Source organism: Tauraco erythrolophus, chromosome 5, assembly GCF_009769465.1.
Source record: "Tauraco erythrolophus isolate bTauEry1 chromosome 5, bTauEry1.pri, whole genome shotgun sequence".
Taxonomy (NCBI): Eukaryota; Metazoa; Chordata; class Aves; order Musophagiformes; family Musophagidae; genus Tauraco; species Tauraco erythrolophus.
The window spans coordinates 53,595,634-53,615,360 of NC_141469.1; positions in this window are offsets into that span (position 1 = coordinate 53,595,634).

Below are 19,727 nucleotides of genomic sequence, written 5' to 3' on the forward strand. Positions count from 1 at the left end.
AGAAGAAAAGCAACTGGACTGAAAAAGATATCTTTTTCAGACTCAATTTCTGCACACAGATCCTAGCTAGTGGAAGTACAGTGATTACCACACTGTTTCTAAATTCTGTAGAAGGGCTTCACCTTACATGCTGATCACTGAAAACTGCTGCTGGAGTAGTGAAGCATTGCACAGCAGCTTGTTAGGCTGCCTGATGAAGCACAATTCCTCCTCAAACATCATTAGTGTATGTAAAGCTTGCTTTGAGCTTTGCCAAACTAGCGTAGACTTCTTCCTATCTGAAGCCTTTTCCCTGTAACCAGGCACAAGGTCTTCAGTCAACTCTGATCTCTTCCACATTCATACACTAAGCACACGTTCATCTGAAGCCATCAGTGGCTTAACTTTTTTTTTTTACTAAGCCATCTTGAGAAAACACAATAAAATATTGACAGTAAGTACTACAAACGCATGTGTGACAAATAGAAACGTCAGATCCAAATCACTGTTTTTGCCCAAGCCTACAATGCCATTCATTACCAAAAAGGCAATATTGTGCTGTTCATGTTTAATTGTAAAATATATAGAATTAGGCTGGAAAAGCAATGCCCACCTCTTCATGATTCTATGATGGGATAAGACTTTTTATTTATTTATTTATTTAAACACTGGGAGACAGTGGGTAATCAACCCCTTTTGGAATTATAAAGCCTCAAAGGCAATTAAATTGCTTACAAGAGCTAAAGATATCAAAAGTTGATTTTATTTATTTTTTTTTAACGCCAGGGATAGGCTTACCGCCTTGTTTTAGAACTACGAGCCTGGCTTTTGCAGTCAGTAAATATTTCAACTCAAAATTTTAGTGATGTTATGGCCTGCTAAATTAAATAAAATCTATGTATACTATGTTACACTAGTCCTGTTTTCATATATCTAGACTAAAATCAAACATTTATAGCGCATAAATCAATGTAGCAGACAAAAAAAGCAAAGTAACCACTATCATTCACAATACGTTTCCCTCAGAGAATTTAGATTGATCTTCTTGTTTATGTAAGCAGCATCTCATTTTATCATACAGGCTTTTAAATTTCAGACAGACCAAAAAAATGAAACCACTAAGTTTTTTCCTGAGCACTCTGTATGGTAAGATATTTCACCTAGTGAATACAAAAATTTTTCTTCTGGGCTCTTCGTTGTCTCTATTATATATAGTACAGGAGAATGCGAAGTAGCGCTATTTAAGCTTATATCCATTTGATGATAAGCAGCATTGTTCCCAAGAAAGGCTAACTGGTCTGATTTAAAATGGATAAAAGTTAAAAAGAAAAAATAGTTAAAAAATAATTATGCTTAAAGGAGAAATTTATTGCATCCTTTAGTTACAATTATCTTCAACTACGAACTATGTATTGCCAAAATAAAATTAAATAAAGTTATACTTTACCATACTAGAAAGCACTACTGAAATACTCTACTGTCTGAAACACTAAAAATATTGGTCATCAAACAACTTTTTCCCTGCTTTGTATCTTATGCATTCACTCTTTAAAGAGTGAGTCATTCTTGCCTTAAAAGTCAAGTTTCTGGGACATTATCTCATGAGATCTGTGAGAAATGTTTTCAAGGCAATCTGGAATACACACAACTACAAGTGGGGCCTCTGTCCTAGAGAGGGAATGAATTTAATATTGCAGTTTAAATTTCTAGGTCAGTTATATCAGCATACACTGATAATCTGACTCCTTGGAAATGCAGTTCTATGTAAAGATAAAGATAATATATTCTTATCTAAGAAATTCCTTTTTTTCTGAGCAGGAACTTTTCCTTTCTACTCTTTTCAAGATCAGGCAGATTCTTCAAGGTGTAAGAATTACTATCTGCAGAAATATGTTTATATTCCCTTTATATTTGTCAGTCAAGATTTCCTGCTGCAACTTTATTCACTGTACTGTTTGTTCATTTGAATCATTTATCGTATTATTCGCTCAAGACTGGTGATAGAGCCTTGCAATGGAAAAGAGCTGAAAGGCACTAAAGGCATCTACAGTTTATAACGATTTGGAATAAACAGAGGAATCAAGTCCCCCATTGTATCATTATCTCAGCTAAACAAAGATCTTTATGTCCTGTCTCTACCTTTTTTTAAAAACTGTTATTTCAAAACCAGTGGGGGGAAAAAACATATATGTCACTGAGTATTGAGGATATATGCCCAAATATACATGCAAACAGGTTAACACTGAAAGCCACTGTGGAGTCCTACAGAAACGACATATTTCACATAGTCATCCAAGTTGTGAGTTCTAGCCACATGCAGCAGAAAGGACAATTAGGAACTGAAATTAAATGGGCAGCCATTGCTCTGAAAGCAATCTCTGCACGCTACTTACGCACTCCTTGACTGTCCAAATGAGAGAGGGAAAACAATACACACTTCTGTGTAGAAAAGAAAGAAACTACAACTTCCTTAGCCTGCCTAATTCTACCTATAGCATCACACACAGGAAAACCTTCCACTGTGTATTTTCTACACTCCCCAATGTAAAAAAAAATAAAATATGCTTTAGCGGTATTTCAATTCCTGTGCCATAAAACAAATTATGTACGTTATTAAAGTAACAGCACTGAACAAAAAGAAAGAAGAGGGGCCAGGGGCGGGGGGCAGAACATAAAAGCAGCATACCAAGGAGCTTATTTATTACAAATAGGATAGGTAAGAAAAGAAGCAAGCTGCTTCTACTGCAAGAGTGACAGAGCATGTCTTTACCGACTGCTGAAGAGATGCCTGAACTTAAAATCAATATTCCATAGAGTTCTGGTATCATTCTCTACAGTCAATCTTGTATTTATGACACACCAGCAATTGATTTTTGACCTGCTTCTGTGCTGGTGATGTTTCTGTGTTAGACAGTACATTTTAGTAAAATAGAATTACATATACATGTCTATTTAAAACATGTAGGAAGAACAATTACGGTATAATTTCAGAAGCCTCTAATAGCAATGTTTCATTACAAAATAAAGTTTTTGCAGGTATTCATAGTATGTTCATGATTCAAGGGGATAATATGAATAAATGGATTCACAAGGGAGCTGTTAAAAACTATCATGGTTTAATTAGTGTAAAACTCAGGTTTTGTATTTTATTAGTTGTTTTAAACGTGGATTTTGACATCCAAGTCAAAATTTCTGAGGTTAATTAGCTTACAACCTATGGATTTCTATCATCTTCCTATAAATTCTGAGTGACTGAGAGAAGTATCTCTCAAAAACATGACTATAATGGTATTACTGCGAATGAGTCACCTTTCTACACTATTTAAAAACTATACTTTGTAGGCATTTTTTCTGAGCTTCTAATTAATGACGTGTTACTGTCTGAAAAGTAGACATGTTATCAATATTTTTGTACAATAATTAAGTGTTATAATATCTTAAAATATTATCACAGTATTGCAAAAAGTATTTTGTTTTTTCTTTTAATACATATGATCTTATGGTATAATTTAAAAAGTGCCATATGAAAGTATAGCTAACATTTACAAAAACTGTAAGTCTCCACACTGTTCAAGTTTGATGCAAAGACTGTCAGGTAAGAGCAAAAATGTCTTTCTGATCCAGGGATATTTAGAAATAGTTAAGTCAGACAAGTACAAGATCAGTCTCAATACATATTACTGGCAGGATGACAGGAGGATCCTTAAGCTCCTAAACACAGCTTGCCCACTCCACCCCTTCTCAGTCATAATTGTTCTGATCATTGTTGCCATTTGGACAAAAATCTCCTACTTATTTCCAGAAAAAGGAAGAAGCAGTGAAAACAAGGAGGCAAGGAGAAGAATAGGAGAGAACAATGTGCCCCAAATCAATTAACTAGTTGTCACATTTGATTTAGGATATATCTTTCCCTAATAAGATCTGCCAACCACGAATATAGTTTAAAATGGTCTGGAAGAGCAAATCTAATCTCCACTTGTAGCCCTATTTCAGAGACATCAGCATCCAAATTTAGTGATCAGGACTCTCCAAAGTACACTTACATGCCTAAATAACTACTATTTATTTTTTAAAAACTTCACAAAAATTGTTTCAGAAATAAGTAAAAGTAGTCAAAAAAAACTATTTGTTTATTTTGTCATAAAGGAATGTACTCACCAGAGAATCATTTACCTTCCTCTGATGAAATAAAACCTGATAAAATATCTATTAAGCCAAACTGAATTGATTAAATGGTAGAATGTTATTAATAATTTATTTTGAAACTACCAGCTGTATTATATATAATAAAATAGATTCCATTATTAATTGATCTTTTTCTAAAATACACAGTATGTCAGAATTACACTGAATATAAATTTGTAATTTAAAAAAAGCCACAGAATAACATTATTTTAATCTGCACTTGAAATTATCTGCTCTTCCATACTAAAAGATACAACACTAATCCATTGGAAATAAAATGGATAGAAATTTGAATAGCAGTGCATGAAGTTTTTAAAAAGCAGTTCATTAAACTGATCTTTGTTTACGTAGTATTCTAGTCTATGGAGATTTTGGTATCACCTTCCTGACAAGGGAAGAAGAGAACTTTATACTTTCTGAAATAAGTGAAGGGTGGAAGAAAAAAATAAAAACAGGTAATTTGACCCTCCCTCAAAGCAGAAATCTGCAGACCGCTTTTCATTCATTGGGTAAACCCTTCAATCTTCCCTATGAAGTTCAATATAAGAGAGCATCTGTCGTGGTTTTTTTTGGACTGAGGGTCGAGACAAGAACCGAGAGGGAGCACCCACCAACCATGGTCTCGGGCAAAACATGACTCAGGCTTTCTTAATAAAACAAAACAATTTATTAACAGTTACTAAACAAAAGACAAAAGGGAACGAAACCGGTTACTTGAGAGGAGAAAGAGAAAACAAGGCCAGATCTTAAAACAACACCTCCCCACCCCCTATTTTCCTTTCGTTCCTGGCTCTGCCTTCCCCCCAGCGGCGCAGGGAGACAGGGAATGGGGGAGTACAGGTCAGTTCATCCATGTTGTTCACTGCCGCTCCTTTCTTAAAGGAGGAGGAGACTTTACACCATTTTTCCCTTGCTTCGGTGGATCCCCTACTCACAAAGAAAAAGTCCCCAAACTTTTCCAAAGTAAGTCCTGCCCGCAGGATTGCAATCCTTCCCCGTGGATCGCACCAGTTCGGGCTTTACCAGTCTCGGCCTCTTAGGGAGCTGCTGCCACTCGCGTCGGCGTGGGTCGTCCCACGGTCTCCAGATGCCTCCACGACCTCGTCGTGCATTCCATGCCCCATTATCAACAGTACCTGGTCGCGCATCCCCTGCTCCACGACCTCTCCTGGGCTCAGGCATCTCCTTCCCGACGTGGGTTTCTCCACGGGCCACGAGTGGGTCGCTGCTCCGCCGAGTACACCCTGGCTGCAGGGGGGCCGCCTGCCATCTCACACCGATTTGCAAGGGAAGCCTCAGCTCCAGTACACCTCCTCCTGCTCCATCTTGGCTGACCCGGTCGTTGTGGTTGTTTTCTCTTAGATATTAATCCTCTCTAGGGGAGCTCGGCCCGGCAGGCACCCCGGGAGCGGGGTGCTTCCCGAGCCCCCCATGCGGCTCCCCCGGCGCCATCTTGAGCACATGGCGCCGGCCCGGGCCCGGGCAGCCGCCCGGCCGGGAGCCGGGAGCGAGGGCAGCGCCCTCCTGCTCTCTCCTCGCTCCTGAGCAAAAAGCCCCTTCCCGCCCCTTTGTCTCAACTTAAACAGGGCAATTCGCAGAGGCGCCGATTTGGCTCAACCTCCCCCGGGGGGGATGGGACTCAGGTCTGGTGGCACAGGGAGCAAATCCCCTCCCCTGCCACCAGAACACCCCCCCACACATCAAACTATCACAGCATCCCATATTTTAAAAGTTTTCTTCCTTCTGGAACATCCAGAAACATCATCTCAAAAATGCTCATGATAAATTAAGGTTGTTGAATTTGTCAAAAAAAGATAGTGATGAGACACGGTGCAGTGTTACTGCACTCATTCTCTTCAATGCATAGCTTTCAAATATTTGTGTTCGAAGGTAAAGAGTTACACTTGTATAGTAGGTTACCTACAGAGATGTCACCGGAAGAAATTAATAATGCCCCAATTTACCAGAAACTCAAAACACTGCTTCTTAAAAGAGAAAGAAAATAACCTGTTTTGAACACACCATTTGGCAAAAATTAAAATGAACAGGACTTCAAAACTTTTTGGAGTTCCTTAGAGGGACATTTGTAATCACTGCATGATGGCATTTTCTTCAAGGCTTTAAGATAAATCTTTTTAGAATCATAGAATGGTTTGAGTTGGAAGGATCTAGTTCCACCCCCCTGCCATGGGCAGGGACACCTTCCACTACATCAGGTTGCTCAAAGCCTCATCCAAACTGGCCTTGAATTGTTCCAGTGCCTCACCACCCTCAGAGAGAAGAATTTCTTCTTAATATCTAATCTAAATCTGCCCTCTTTCATTTTAAAGCCATTACTCCTTGTCCTATTGCTACACCCCCTTGTAAAAAGTCCCTCTCCAGCTTTCCTGTAGGCCCCCTCTAAGCACTGGAAGGCTGCTATAAGGTGTCCTTGGAATCTTCTCTTCACCAGGCTGAACAGCCCCAGCTCTCTCAGCCTGTCTTCATAGGTGAGGTGCTCCAGCCCTCGGATCATCTTCGTGGCCCCTACTGAAGGCAGTACTCCAAGTGAGATCTCAGAAGAGTGGAAAAGAGGGGCAGAATCATGTCCCTCGACCTGCTGGCCACACTGCTTTGGATGCAGCCCAGGACACAGTTGGCTTTCTGGGCTGCAAGAGCACATTGCCAGCTCATATTGAGCTTCTCATAAACCAATATCTCCAAGTTCTTCTCCTCAGGGTTTTGGTTTGTTCTGTTTTCTGTTTATTTTGTAAGAATTTAAAATCCACTGTTTTTATAATATTCCTCTCTTTTCAGTGAGTAGAATGATTTTATTCTGGAGATGATTTATTCTTATGTTTCTATTAATCACATCCTAATTTCATTAATTTCTTTGTGAGCTAAGGTCCTAGCTTTTTTGGAAGCTGATGTTAATTCCTGTCCCCTTTTATTTCTTGAAGAAAGATTCCAAAATGAGAACTTCATTTGTTTTTAAATTAAACTGCATTATGAAGTAATTTTCTTAGATAAATGTGTAAACAGGGACCTACGGCCTGAAGTTACAAAAGAATGTCGTTACCCTTAGCAATACAGATTGCTGATGCCATGTTTTGGGTTTTTTGTGTGTGTTTTTTTATGTTGTTTTCTTTTTTTTTTTATAATAATAAAATTAAGAACCTAATAAAGTTGATTAGGAAATAGCTCATTATTTTCAACTGCAGTTTCATCCAGAATGATGTCTGTCATATGATGGTCCGATTAAGAGACTTCAGAATTCCAAACAGTACTTTTAGGAAGGGCTGTATCCATCTTCCTGTTACGCAGTACTCACTGCATACCAAATGTTTCTTCTTTCTAAGTCTTCTCAAGTTAGCTTCAAAGAGAGACTTGAGAGGTAATGCATCTCTTTCTAGCCATATCAGTATTTGCTTGCTTGAATTATTGTGTTGTATTGTATTTGACAGCCAAATTACCTCTTGTGATTTGTCACGACAAACTCTTTTAATTTATGCTCAATTTCCATTCTGCTAATATTTCAGACAGATGTACAAGATTTTATGAAGCTATACAGCAGGTGCTGCACCAAGGAAAATGAAATAATTTGTTATTACCTCCACCTCATCTTTAGTACAACTTGTAGCTTTAAATAGAAATATGAATTGGTATTTACAAGAATTTTACTCTATTAAGCCCTGTACTTTCTCCTTAATATGATCACAATTTTTAAAAATATCCAGCACATGCCTCTGGTTTTCCACTCAACAGACCTCTACTGCCCAACAAAATTGTATTTGTCAATGGAAGTGTCTAGCTGCCTAATACATGTATCAACATACTAAAGTTTTGAACAGGGACATACTTCTTGAAATAGCAAAAGCTTGCCATGAGCAGAAGTACAGCTCATGTGCAGAGTATCTCCCAAAAGATTAGGCTTACATGAGCTGTTTTAAAACATCTGAAAGAACAGCATTTATCCACAGAGCTTCTGAAAGCTATCAAAGATTAAAATTCTCTTTATTAAACAACTATTAGTTTTTCTATTATTAATTCCAGAATTACCGTTATTTAATTACTGATTATTAATCATAAAAGCTTTGAAACTTAAATGCAATACAGAATTACAAAGAATTAACCACTACAAGGAAAAACCATGTTCTTTGCATTTTTTTCCTTCATTAAACAACTACTTTAAGAAAATAAAATTTGAAATTTAACATCCGAGTTCAACTTTCACCTAAAAATCACTGAAGTTGTTTGGCACTTACTAGTAACAAATCAGTCATTTCCTCGTACTTTCCAAAAGTAACCAATCATCATTGAAATTCACTATATGAATTAGAAAAACAACAGAAAAAAAGGAGTGAAATGTGTTATCATACAAACCTTTTTCCTATGAAATGAAGGCAAGCAGGAAGCTACATGTAGACGGACAGACACATTCAGCTGAGAGGAAAGCACATAACACAGCTCTCCGACTTTAAAATGTGCGATATGACCAAAAAATCGCCCTGAGCAGCAGTTCAATTAGAAGCTAATCAGTACTGGAGTGCCACTCAAAACAACCTATTTCACCAATCTAACCTAAGTTGTCAATTTGACAAGAATGAGTTTAACCCTTCAAAAAGAACTCTTAGAGCTGTGTATTTGAGCTTATTCACCAATGACAGAACTTGGTTTTCATTAAAATTATCCTTCTTTACTCTCTCTCACAAACGTGGCCACATGAAATAGATGGAAAAAAAATCTAGCCGTGTTCCATAATGTGATTTGTGTCTTAACAGATGCTCTGAAAGGCCATTCGTAACATGCTGTTTGAAAGTCAGCTAAGCAAATGATACCCAGAAATGGAGTCCAAGATCATTAATATCACTGGAAAGCAAAACAAAACAAAGGCTGTATCTGTACCTATGCTTCAGAATATCACCTGTTAAGGTATGTGCAAAGTAGAATTAGTCTAGAGAGATCAAAACCAAAGTGAAATTGGCTGGCCAGCACACTCTAGTCAACTCATTTTCATCATGAGAAATCCAGGAGTTATAATGGCATGGGACCATCGTTCTCAAAACTAGATTACACTGGTTATCAAATATTCATCAAGGAAGTTAAACAATGCAAAGATATTACATCCATTGTGAACTGAAAAACTTAAATGCTGAACGATGAATATGTGAGTCTGAAATCCAGACACAATCTATTATGACATTTATACACACACACACTCTCATATACACCACAAAAAGAAAACTGATGAGCACGGCATTTTCTTAATTATGGCAAAATATCTAGCAGCAAAGAATTGCTTAATTTTGAATATTGGCAGTGCTAACTATATTCACAACTATATCTGTGAATCCTGGAGATTCACATCTATTATCAAGTGAGACATAAGAGAAAAATAGTTTTAAATTGTTTATAAACATATTTAAATATATTTATGTGGAGCAACTTTATCCTGACATGCATTATATGATTTGAGAGATTGACTGGTTTTGATGATCACCATGACTATATGTCATCTGATGCTTTTCACAACTTACAGATATTACAATTATCTGTAATCTCTAACAAATGCTGAAAAGACTAATAAGGTAGAAGCATCATTAAAGGAGAATTCTTGGCTTATCATTAAACAGTGTATAGAAAACCCAACTCCAGCACATTCAACATTGGTTAGTATTTGAACTTGTGCAGAATCACACATATTTTATCCTAACATGTCTCATATGACATTGTTTTCATATTAATGCTGCTAAATTGATGGCCTGGAAGATAACAAAGCATTACATACAGTTATAACATTGAAGTAAACTTTGGTAAGAAAAAAAAAAAAATAAAAAGACTATCAGAGATTTAAAGGACACTCTTATAAAAGTCTTCTCAATTCAGTTCATTCTATTTTCTGGATCTTATATTTTATATATTTAAGATTGAGTTGCCAGCATTTTTTTCTTTAACTATTCTGCCTGTTATGCATATGTACACACTGATATCCCTATATTTTGGTAGCAGTCACCAATAACGTTAGGATAAGGTTATGACTTCAATTTTATCTAATTTTTCCTAATTATTCTTTGTGAAAACATCTAAGGGTGCAATTGGTATTTCGACAAAAAAAAAATCAGTAACTGGTCAGAGACACTTAGAAAGCAAATAAAAGTAGTAAACAGGGAAAACAGTAAAAGAGTTTTCTATCACCTCACCCCTCAAAAAAAGGTGTTTAATAATCTAACAGTGTCCATGTAGACTACTAGATCAATAGGTAAGTTAGATATCATTAAGTCACCTGGACTGAGTAGTTTTCACCTCATTCACCAACTGGAATCTGCAGAACTGCTGGCAAAGCTTTGCAATGTCACTGCAAAAAACTGAGGCAGCAGGGCAGTGTCAGGTTGTCAGTGCAACTTCCACCTGCAAAGGAGGCTCATTACATTCCTAAGAAATGATTTGAGGAACTACAGACTACCAAGCTTAATTTTCATTCCTGGCAATCTCCTAAGACTCTGTAATACAGAATAATGTCACTGGGTACATTGAGAAACATGGTCTGTTGGAAAGAGTCAGTACAACTTCTGCAGAGGGAAATCCCGGCTTGGAGACCTGCTAAATGGTTAGAAAGGCATCAGCAAGCACATGGCAAAGGGGAATGAGTGAGCAAAAACTATTTAGATTTTCAGAAAGGCACTAGATAGCTTCCACAGCAAAGTCTATTAGAAAAGTTAAGCAGCTGTTGGGTGGAGGAAAAGCTTTTGGTTAAGACTGGTACCGGGTTCACTCAGTGACTTCATTAGTGCTTTGCGGAAGGCAGCACGCTGTGAAGTCTTATCTGCAGATGATATTAAGATCTTCTGGGTAGCGGTACAGCTCCTGAAGACTTTGCCAAATCAATTGGGTGGGCAACATGTTGGCAAATGATCTTCAGAGTTGATAACTGTAAGGTAATGTAATGTGCTGTCTTGGCTAGGATAGAGTCAATTTTCTTCATAGTACCTAGTATGGAGCTATGTTTTGGATTTGTGCTGGAAACTGTTAATAGCACAGGGACGTTTTCGTCACTGAAGTGCTTACACAGATCAAGGTCTTTTCTGATTCTCACACCACCCCACCAGAGAGCAGGCTGGGGGTGCACAAGAATTTTGAGGGAACGCAGCTGGGACAGCTGACCCCAATTGACCAAAGAAATATTCCAGACCATATGACATCATACTCAGTATATAAAGCCAGGGGAAGAAGAAGGAGTGGGGGGACATTTGGCATTTGTCTTCCCAAGAAACTGTTCCGCACGATGGAGCCCTCCTTTCCAGGAGATGGCTGAACACCTGCCTGCCGATGGGAAGTGGTGAATGAATTTCCTGTTGAGCTTTGCCTGTGTGCACGGCTTTTGCTTTACTGATTGAACTGTCTTTATTTCAGCCCACAAGTTTTCTCATTTACTAATGTTTCCCTCCAGCCTACTGTTTGCCTAGGAATTGCTATGTAAATATAAAACAACAGTTGTTTTAAAGTAAATCATGAGATACTTCCACATTAAGTTCTTTAGGTTGACTTCATAGATGGAACAGTAAGTTCAAAAAAATATCCTCATCACAGCAGTGGAACAAATGTCAACTCTCAAATATTTAGATTGTCTGAAGAATACATCTACTACTTCCTTAAAGTAGCTTTCTTCTTGTTACTAATACTATTCAGTTTTACTTTTTTATCAAAAAAAAAAAAAAAAAAGGCAAATTGTCCAATATTTGGTAATGGATAATTTAAGTTATATAAAATTGCAAGAATTACAGTGTCAGATGTATTCAGAGGAAAATAACTGTGACATGATTTAACATGCCCAAAGAAATCATTTCCATTAATAAAAAGATGAAGTCAAATATCATAACTGCTATCCAATTTTCTGAAATACCTAAAAAGCTATTTAAAGGAACAGAACTGCTGTGATAAGTAGGATGAGTGGTAATATTACAAGAACAGTAACCAACGAAATAGAAAACCCTGTACGTATGGAATAAAACCATCTTATTTTAGATGAAAAAGTTACTGGCATATAAAACAAGTGAAAAAGGGACTCTCACTAACAATCAATATAAGAATCATTAATATTCATAATTCTATGTTAGAGTCATCTTGTTACTGTTTAGTTTTACACAGATTTCTAGAGATAAATATTAAAGATATTGTACAAAATTGATGACAGGGAAACAAATTTGAAGATGAATAAGGTTTAAGGTGCGTGTATATATATCTCATTAATACTAAAATATTTTATGGGAAAATTGTTTAAGATTGGTATACAGAAGTGAAGCCCTCTTCCCCACAAAACTAAACATTGCTTATCTAATAGTCATAGATTTCTGTAAGAAGATTCCCTAAATTTTGGTGTCTCCTACCTCAGTTCATGGTAGGAGTTAGCACTCTATAGCCTTTTTTTAAAAATCTGCATCATATTTGCCACTTTCTCATCCCCTGAGACAAAGGCATCTTCGAGCAAGAGGCTACGTGTGATGGTTGGTAGCTCTATCCAATTGCTGTGTTGCTTAAGAATTCTTAAGAGTAACTAGTTTGATATAATTGATTTTTTCCTTTTTTTTTTCTTTTAGAAACCTTTTGATTTGAAACACTATGAGAAAAAGTGGATCCACAGAGATGGGTGTAAAAATATCACTTAGTCTTTCTTCCATGTCCTTATCTTTAAGAGTCTTTACCTTATTGATCATGCATTGCTTCTACAATGCCCCAAAGATTTTTTATTTCTGATACCATCAAAAAACCAAAATTATTTATTATTAGCTTTTATAATTTCTCTTTTTAAAACATGTCATCACCACCAATCTCCCTGTCCTAAACTTTCCTAATATACTCTGTACTTTTGCATTACAGCATTCATCAACTATTTTCCTTCCACCAAATTTGTGGCAGTTAAGTATTCATCCTCAGAAAAAGACAGTATTCCTCTTCCCTCGTTGACTTTGTCAACACTTGCAACCATAACAGTTTTGTCTTTTTCTTTTCTCTGTCTCCAGTCTGAGACTCGCACTCTCCTGGCTGTTCCTTGACATTTCACACTTTGATTTTGCCACTACCTATCATCAATTGGTTGAAAAAACAGAACTTATATAAGAGTTCATTTCTGAAACATTTTATCCTCAACCCCAAGCTGTTTCACATGTATTATTTCCTACAGCTTTTGTTAAGAAGCCCTACAAATAATGATTTAAATTAACTTGAATGTAACTTACTTAAGTGTTAAACCACTTCTCTTTGGCTCTTGATAATGCTTCTCATCCCTTAAGGAGCTCTCACAGCTTCAGAAATTATGACCGTTCCCATTGGATGTGAACTGCTGTCCTGCGCTATCCTGCCAGCCATGCACCAAGTCTTGGCCCTTCCATCAAGAATTATAAACATTTCCAAACAACCACCACCAAAAGTCTGTCTTCATCTGCCGACCTCTTGTCCAAAATCTTACTCTAGAACTGCTCTTCATCCTTTATTGTGTCTAGACAACATATGGCCCTTTGATACTCCACATAATTTTTAATAGCTTTTTTTTAAAAAAATCTTAAGAAACCTGCCACATACACAGTGTAAGGAGTTGCATCTCATTCTACATGCAGTAATATTTCTCTGAGCTGTTTAGCAAAGACAAAATTACCAAAAGAAATGCTATAGAAGTATTACAGTTTAGATTACCAATAAAATTAATATTTTAAACCAATACAATATGTATAATGCATTTGTAAAGTCAACATTTACTAAAATAACACTATAAAATACGACAAATTAAATGCCTTAAAAGAACATCTTTTCAAGAGGTTAGTAAAGCCTCCCTAGAATTAACAATTTTGGAAGATCTTAGGTTCCAGAAGTAACCTTTAGGACTGTTTCCTTTACAAACAGAACTTTTGTATTATTCATCCTATCCTAATAAATATCTGTTTTTGAGATAGCACGTCACTATGAAGATAGTCATAGCAATATATCTCCCAGCTTCAACCCAACTTTTTACAACTGCCTGAGATGAAACGGCCTGTGCAGCAATCTTTTTAAACTTTTACAAGATTAAACAGATGTATAGGCTGATCCTGGGCTTCTCTCCTGCACTGGCAGACATTATGTTCTGTATCAAACTTTTTTTTTTTTAATTTTGATTCCTCCCTCTTTTGTGGACGGAATGTAGACAGGTAAGAAATAAACCTTTTGTTACATTTCATGTCATATATTTCATACAGGACAACAAGTTGGAAATACTATGGGTTGGTTTTTTTCCTTAATTAAGAATACTTGCAAACCTTTAAATCACAAAAAAAAAATAAAACAAATAATGTATATTTGCAGAAGGTTCTTCAGTGTCAAGGTTTACTTCAATGCAAATTATATCTGGAGTTATTAACCCTTCAAAATTCAAACATGAAATAGGAAAAAAAAAAAATCTTACATGACATCTCATTATGTAAGTGCTGCTGCAATAATAAGAACAAAAAGCAAATAATATAGGAAAAAGAATCCAACAATTTTATGTGAAATTCAAGATAAGAAATCTGCATGTATTTCATTTCCCCATGTTGTATAAGTTGTTTAGCCCTTTCAATACATAAATTTCTGATATATCAAAACAGTACAAACACTTTAAGGAGCTCCTTCTAGTCATGAATAAATCCTGGCTGACTAAATGGAGAATGCAGAATTCAACTGTGACAGTACTAATTTTTTGAGAGGTGCCCAAGTAATTATACAAGTATAAGTACTTATAAGCATAACATACAAATACATACATTTATTTTTTACAATAAAACGTTAACAGGTGCAGTATGTAACTATTTTGACTCAACTGAGTCTGTGACTAGTTTATTAAAACATTAGAAATAGCAACATTTTCTAGAAAATTCAAGTTTTATTCAAATTACATACTGCATGTTTCAAAAATACTTCCAAAAAAAACCTTTTTTTTTTAAAAAAAAGACAGAAAAAGGAGCATCAGCTTAACAATTACAAAGTTATCAAAACATTTTAAAGCTCCTCAAATACCTGAAGAGTTGAATATGGAACTATAAAATAGGATAATGGAAAATTCCAGGACTATATTATCTGTAAAGCAGTGGCATGTAACTCATCTGCAGCCATGAAATAAAGCTCTACTCTGACAAAGAATTTGAGACAAATTCAAGAGAAATTAATCAGTGCTCCAAAGACACATTAACGAACCGTGTATTCAGTCCTGATCCTATAGTTGTACTCCTTAGCATTATTTGTAGCCTTAGATTATTCCAGGAGAAACATCAATTAAAAAGGAGGATTGCCTGAATTCCAAGGTCTAGGTCAGAATTCAGCAGCCAAATACAGCAAAAGTTAGACTTTTTAAATTAAGGAATTATGCTCACATATTTATATCTGGAGCCAGTAACCAATGCTTGATTTTACTATACTGACAACTAAACTAATAGAAATTAGGCATAAAAATTTGATAGAGAAGAAAAGGGATCTATTCCATTTATTCAAACTTCTCACCAGCCAAATAAAATAACGAGCATTTATTTAGAAATTTCCAGAGTTGTTACATTTAACCATCAGCCTTTGAATCATTATAAAACATTAGATGAGGCATTTGTGACTTTTATTTTGCATATTTGAAAAAAAATCCCTAAAGCAAATCTGCATATGCATATTGACAGAAACATTAAAGTTGTGATGATAAGATTATGTGTAATTGAAAGTCCTGTGGGAAATTTGTTTTTCCATAGTTTTCTATGTGTAAGGGTTTTTTTTATGTTATTCACTGATACTTTTAATTTGGTGTTTGGTTTTCAAGCTAAGGAGCTTCTAAATGTGACATATTTCTCTTCCCTTTCATAAAAAGCACACGCTTCTGCTTAAAGAAGAAATTAATGAATCATAAATGAACCCTAAATGAACAGAGGCAAACAGAAACCATTTAAACTATCTTCAGCTAGACACAACATTGACAGGTAGCACACTAAGGATCCAGTAATAACACCCTTCATCAACTGGAAAATAATTATACATTATATTTCTTATATTGTACATAAAAAGGACGAGCTATCCTTTTGAACCTAGAAACTCTTCTTTTTTCCCCTGCCATTATCAGCACTAATAGCACTAACTATTCTACTTTCCTATTTTAACTTCACCCTTATAAAATACACAACTTATAGAAGAAGCATTTTCCATCTTCCCAAAGTCCTTTTAAACAGCAAGGAATGACTAAAGTTGCTCATTGCCCAGACTCCAAATTAGTACATCTCCAACTAGAAGCAGATCAAGCAGAAGAGAAAGAATTATATCCACCCAAAGGTCTAAATTTCTTTCTAATGACTAAGCATTATTTTTCTCAATTCAGTAGAGCAAATAATCATTATTTTCTCACCCTTTTTTAGTATATATTTCTTGATCCTACACATCAACAGGTAATGAGCAGAATTCATCAGTGCTATGCCAGCATTCCTCTAAATAGCCGTAATGTCTCTGCTGCAAAAGCATAAGGAGATTAAACCATCTTGCTGCCGCTACCTAATAGCAAGAAAAAGGTAAAATTTCATAATATTTGCAAATGAATATGCCCTTATTGTTTTTTAAATCTGACTGTAACAGAACTATATTACAATGAGTTTTTTCCAGCCTTGAATATTTAATGTCTTGGAATTTATAAGAATAAATGATAATGACAATCAAAGTTGAAATGAAAAATTTATCAGTATTTAGGACAGTGACATATGTTTATTTCTTCATGGATACAAGAGCTAGCAGCACGGTAAAATTCTTTTTCAAATCACTAGATTCAATGTCCAGAGCTACATGCAAGTGTGACTTTCGCCATTGGGTTGTGTTGATGGCTGCACGTATAAATAATTAGGGACGGGTTTTAGATCCCTTACAGGAAAAGCAAACTCATAAATTGCAGGTTTCTTTCCGGACTTGTCAAAAGGTGAACAAAATACCAAGCGGTTATAATCTCCTGTAACACATTACAATGAACTCGTTCAGTAAATAGAACTTGTTCACAGACAATATCCTGAATAACTGGGTGGTTATGTTTATTTCTATGCTAAAAATGATCATTTAAAATTAATGGTGGACAAGAAACTATTCTTTCAAGTGATCATCGTAAGCTTGGTCTTGCTGTCTTTGTTTTCTTGCCATCACCTACTATCGCTGTTTTAAGTCTGCCATAAGGGAAAAGCTAGCATAAATCTGATGTTTTGACACCACTCACCAAAAAAAACTCCCTTACCCCAAACACCTTAAAATTCAGATACATATTTCTACTTAGTACATATATAACATAAAATTGTTCTGCATAAAAATTGTTAAATGTTATAATGTTTAGGAGAAATAAAAGATAGGGAAACAAACCAAATCATTATTCTGAACAGGAAAGATTTATTAATACAGCAAAAATAACACAGAGAATCCTATTGTTTTGCAAACCAACTCAAAGTGCCTCAAAGGCCTGAGCAGAACAGGCAAATATAAAGAAACACTTCTACGGTTTTTTGATTTAGACAAACATTTTGGTGATTTGCACTGTTTTGTTCATCTTTGTCAAACAAATAAACGGTGGTCATAAACAGCTGATAGAAAAATGAAATTTTTCTTATGATATTGTATTGAGTAAAATATTAAACTAAAAATAAAAAAACTACCCAAGAAGCGCAAAACTTCCTAAAAGTTGTGAAATTTGGAATATTCTCAAACTGCAACTTCCTTATTCAGAGCAAAGCACAGATTGTGCAACACTTCATTGTGAGAGTTCACTTGGTGAATCACGTATATGGTTAGTTTTCCTGTGTTTCGCTCACAGTGTATGTTGGATGACAACTTCTATGTATTTTTTACAATTTTTACAGAATTTCTCCTTCCTGTTTTGAGAAGGTCTTCTTTGGATATCAGACATATTAATTTTCAAATCTTTATTTTTGATTAAAATAATTTTCTCCTTTTAACTACTTGTCCTCCCACTAGCATTTCAAATTTGGTACCTAAAATTTCATTTCCATGTTAAGTGAAGAGAAAAAAAAAAAAAGAAAAAGAGGTGAAAGGATTTACAAAATGTTATTATACAATGTTATGCAATGTCTCATATCAGTTCTTTTTGTGTAGCATAGATAAAGCACTGAAATGTAAGAAATAAAACTTCTGAGTGTGAGTAGCTGGCAGATTACCTCCATTACTCATCTATATATGCCTGTTCTTCAGTGTTGGGGAAGACATGCCCTGTGTAATGTTTTGTATAGCATAGTTTGACTTTTATACTTGGAAAGTCAAGAGTTCTCTCACCCAGAAAACGAAAGCTCAATCAAGCTAGACAGTGACAGACAACGGTTTTTCACCTAACTCCCATCTCTTTTCCTGGTCAGGAAAGAACATTCACTGTTTAGCCTACAATCTCCTAAACGCACTTTATTCATCATGTATCCCTCTGTCATAATACTTTTTTGCAGGGCTTTTACTTCCTTCTTTTTTCCCCAAAGAATTTTAAAAATATACTTCCTACTGCCTACCAGTATTACTAAAGCTCAAATACATTGTTACGGTGATGTGAAGAGACTATAAATTAGCCTCCTCTTTCAGTACTCTTTAATCATTGAGCAAGTGCCAGAGTGGTAAGTACTCTGCGAGCAAGCGCAGCACCAGGCTGGAGAATTCACATGAGAAAAAAACAAACAAACCAGAAAAGAGGCACTCCAGGAAAATAGTATAGGGTATTGCAAGAGCAGGAGAGACTATGACAAAATAGACCATGTGAGAAGAGCCCTAGCATAGATACCCAAATGGGCACCACAGATGAGAGAGAACATAAAAACATAGAGCTATAAGAAGTTAATAAAACATTTAGTAAAAATATAATATAAACAAATTAGGAAAAATAGGTAATTGCTGGTTTTTGAGTAATGTAGTACAATATAACAGGATCCCCTACAAGAAGAATATTACCAGTAGTTTTTCAGTTCCACTACCCTGACCCACTGCATATTACATACAGTCTCTTAAGACTCCTGATACTTCTGCTCAATCTCATTAATTACAAACATCTTCAGAAAAGAGGTTACACAAATTCAGTTTCATTTGTTCTAAACAATCGTGGAGATAGATTTGCAATTCTAAGCACAAAAAGATTACTAAATAATTCTTCCGCAGTGGTGCTCATTTGCATAATTAAAAGCTGGCAACTCTTCATTCACTGTTCATTTCCTTTACCTACTTGTAATATTATTCGGTTTTCTCAGTGTACATAATTAAAAAGCAAATTTACAACTTATAAATAAATAATGCCAATCATCAACTTTCTAGTTTAAAACATATCAATTACTACTGAATTTTCTGTTGCAGAGTTAGCTGCATCCCCATCAACGCAGGAGAGCCAAGCTTGGTTCCCGGGGGAACTTAAGAGGTGAAGGGTATATTTTTTCCTGTTACCCAAAACACAACTGCAAAGCTGTTCTGCTCCTCATTTGTGCTAATCAACAAGTAGTGTAGGTACACTAAACAATACGTACAATATACAATAAGTAGGCAACCACATGATTACCCAGACCTTTTCAGAATATCTCCTGGACAGAAGAAAACCAACT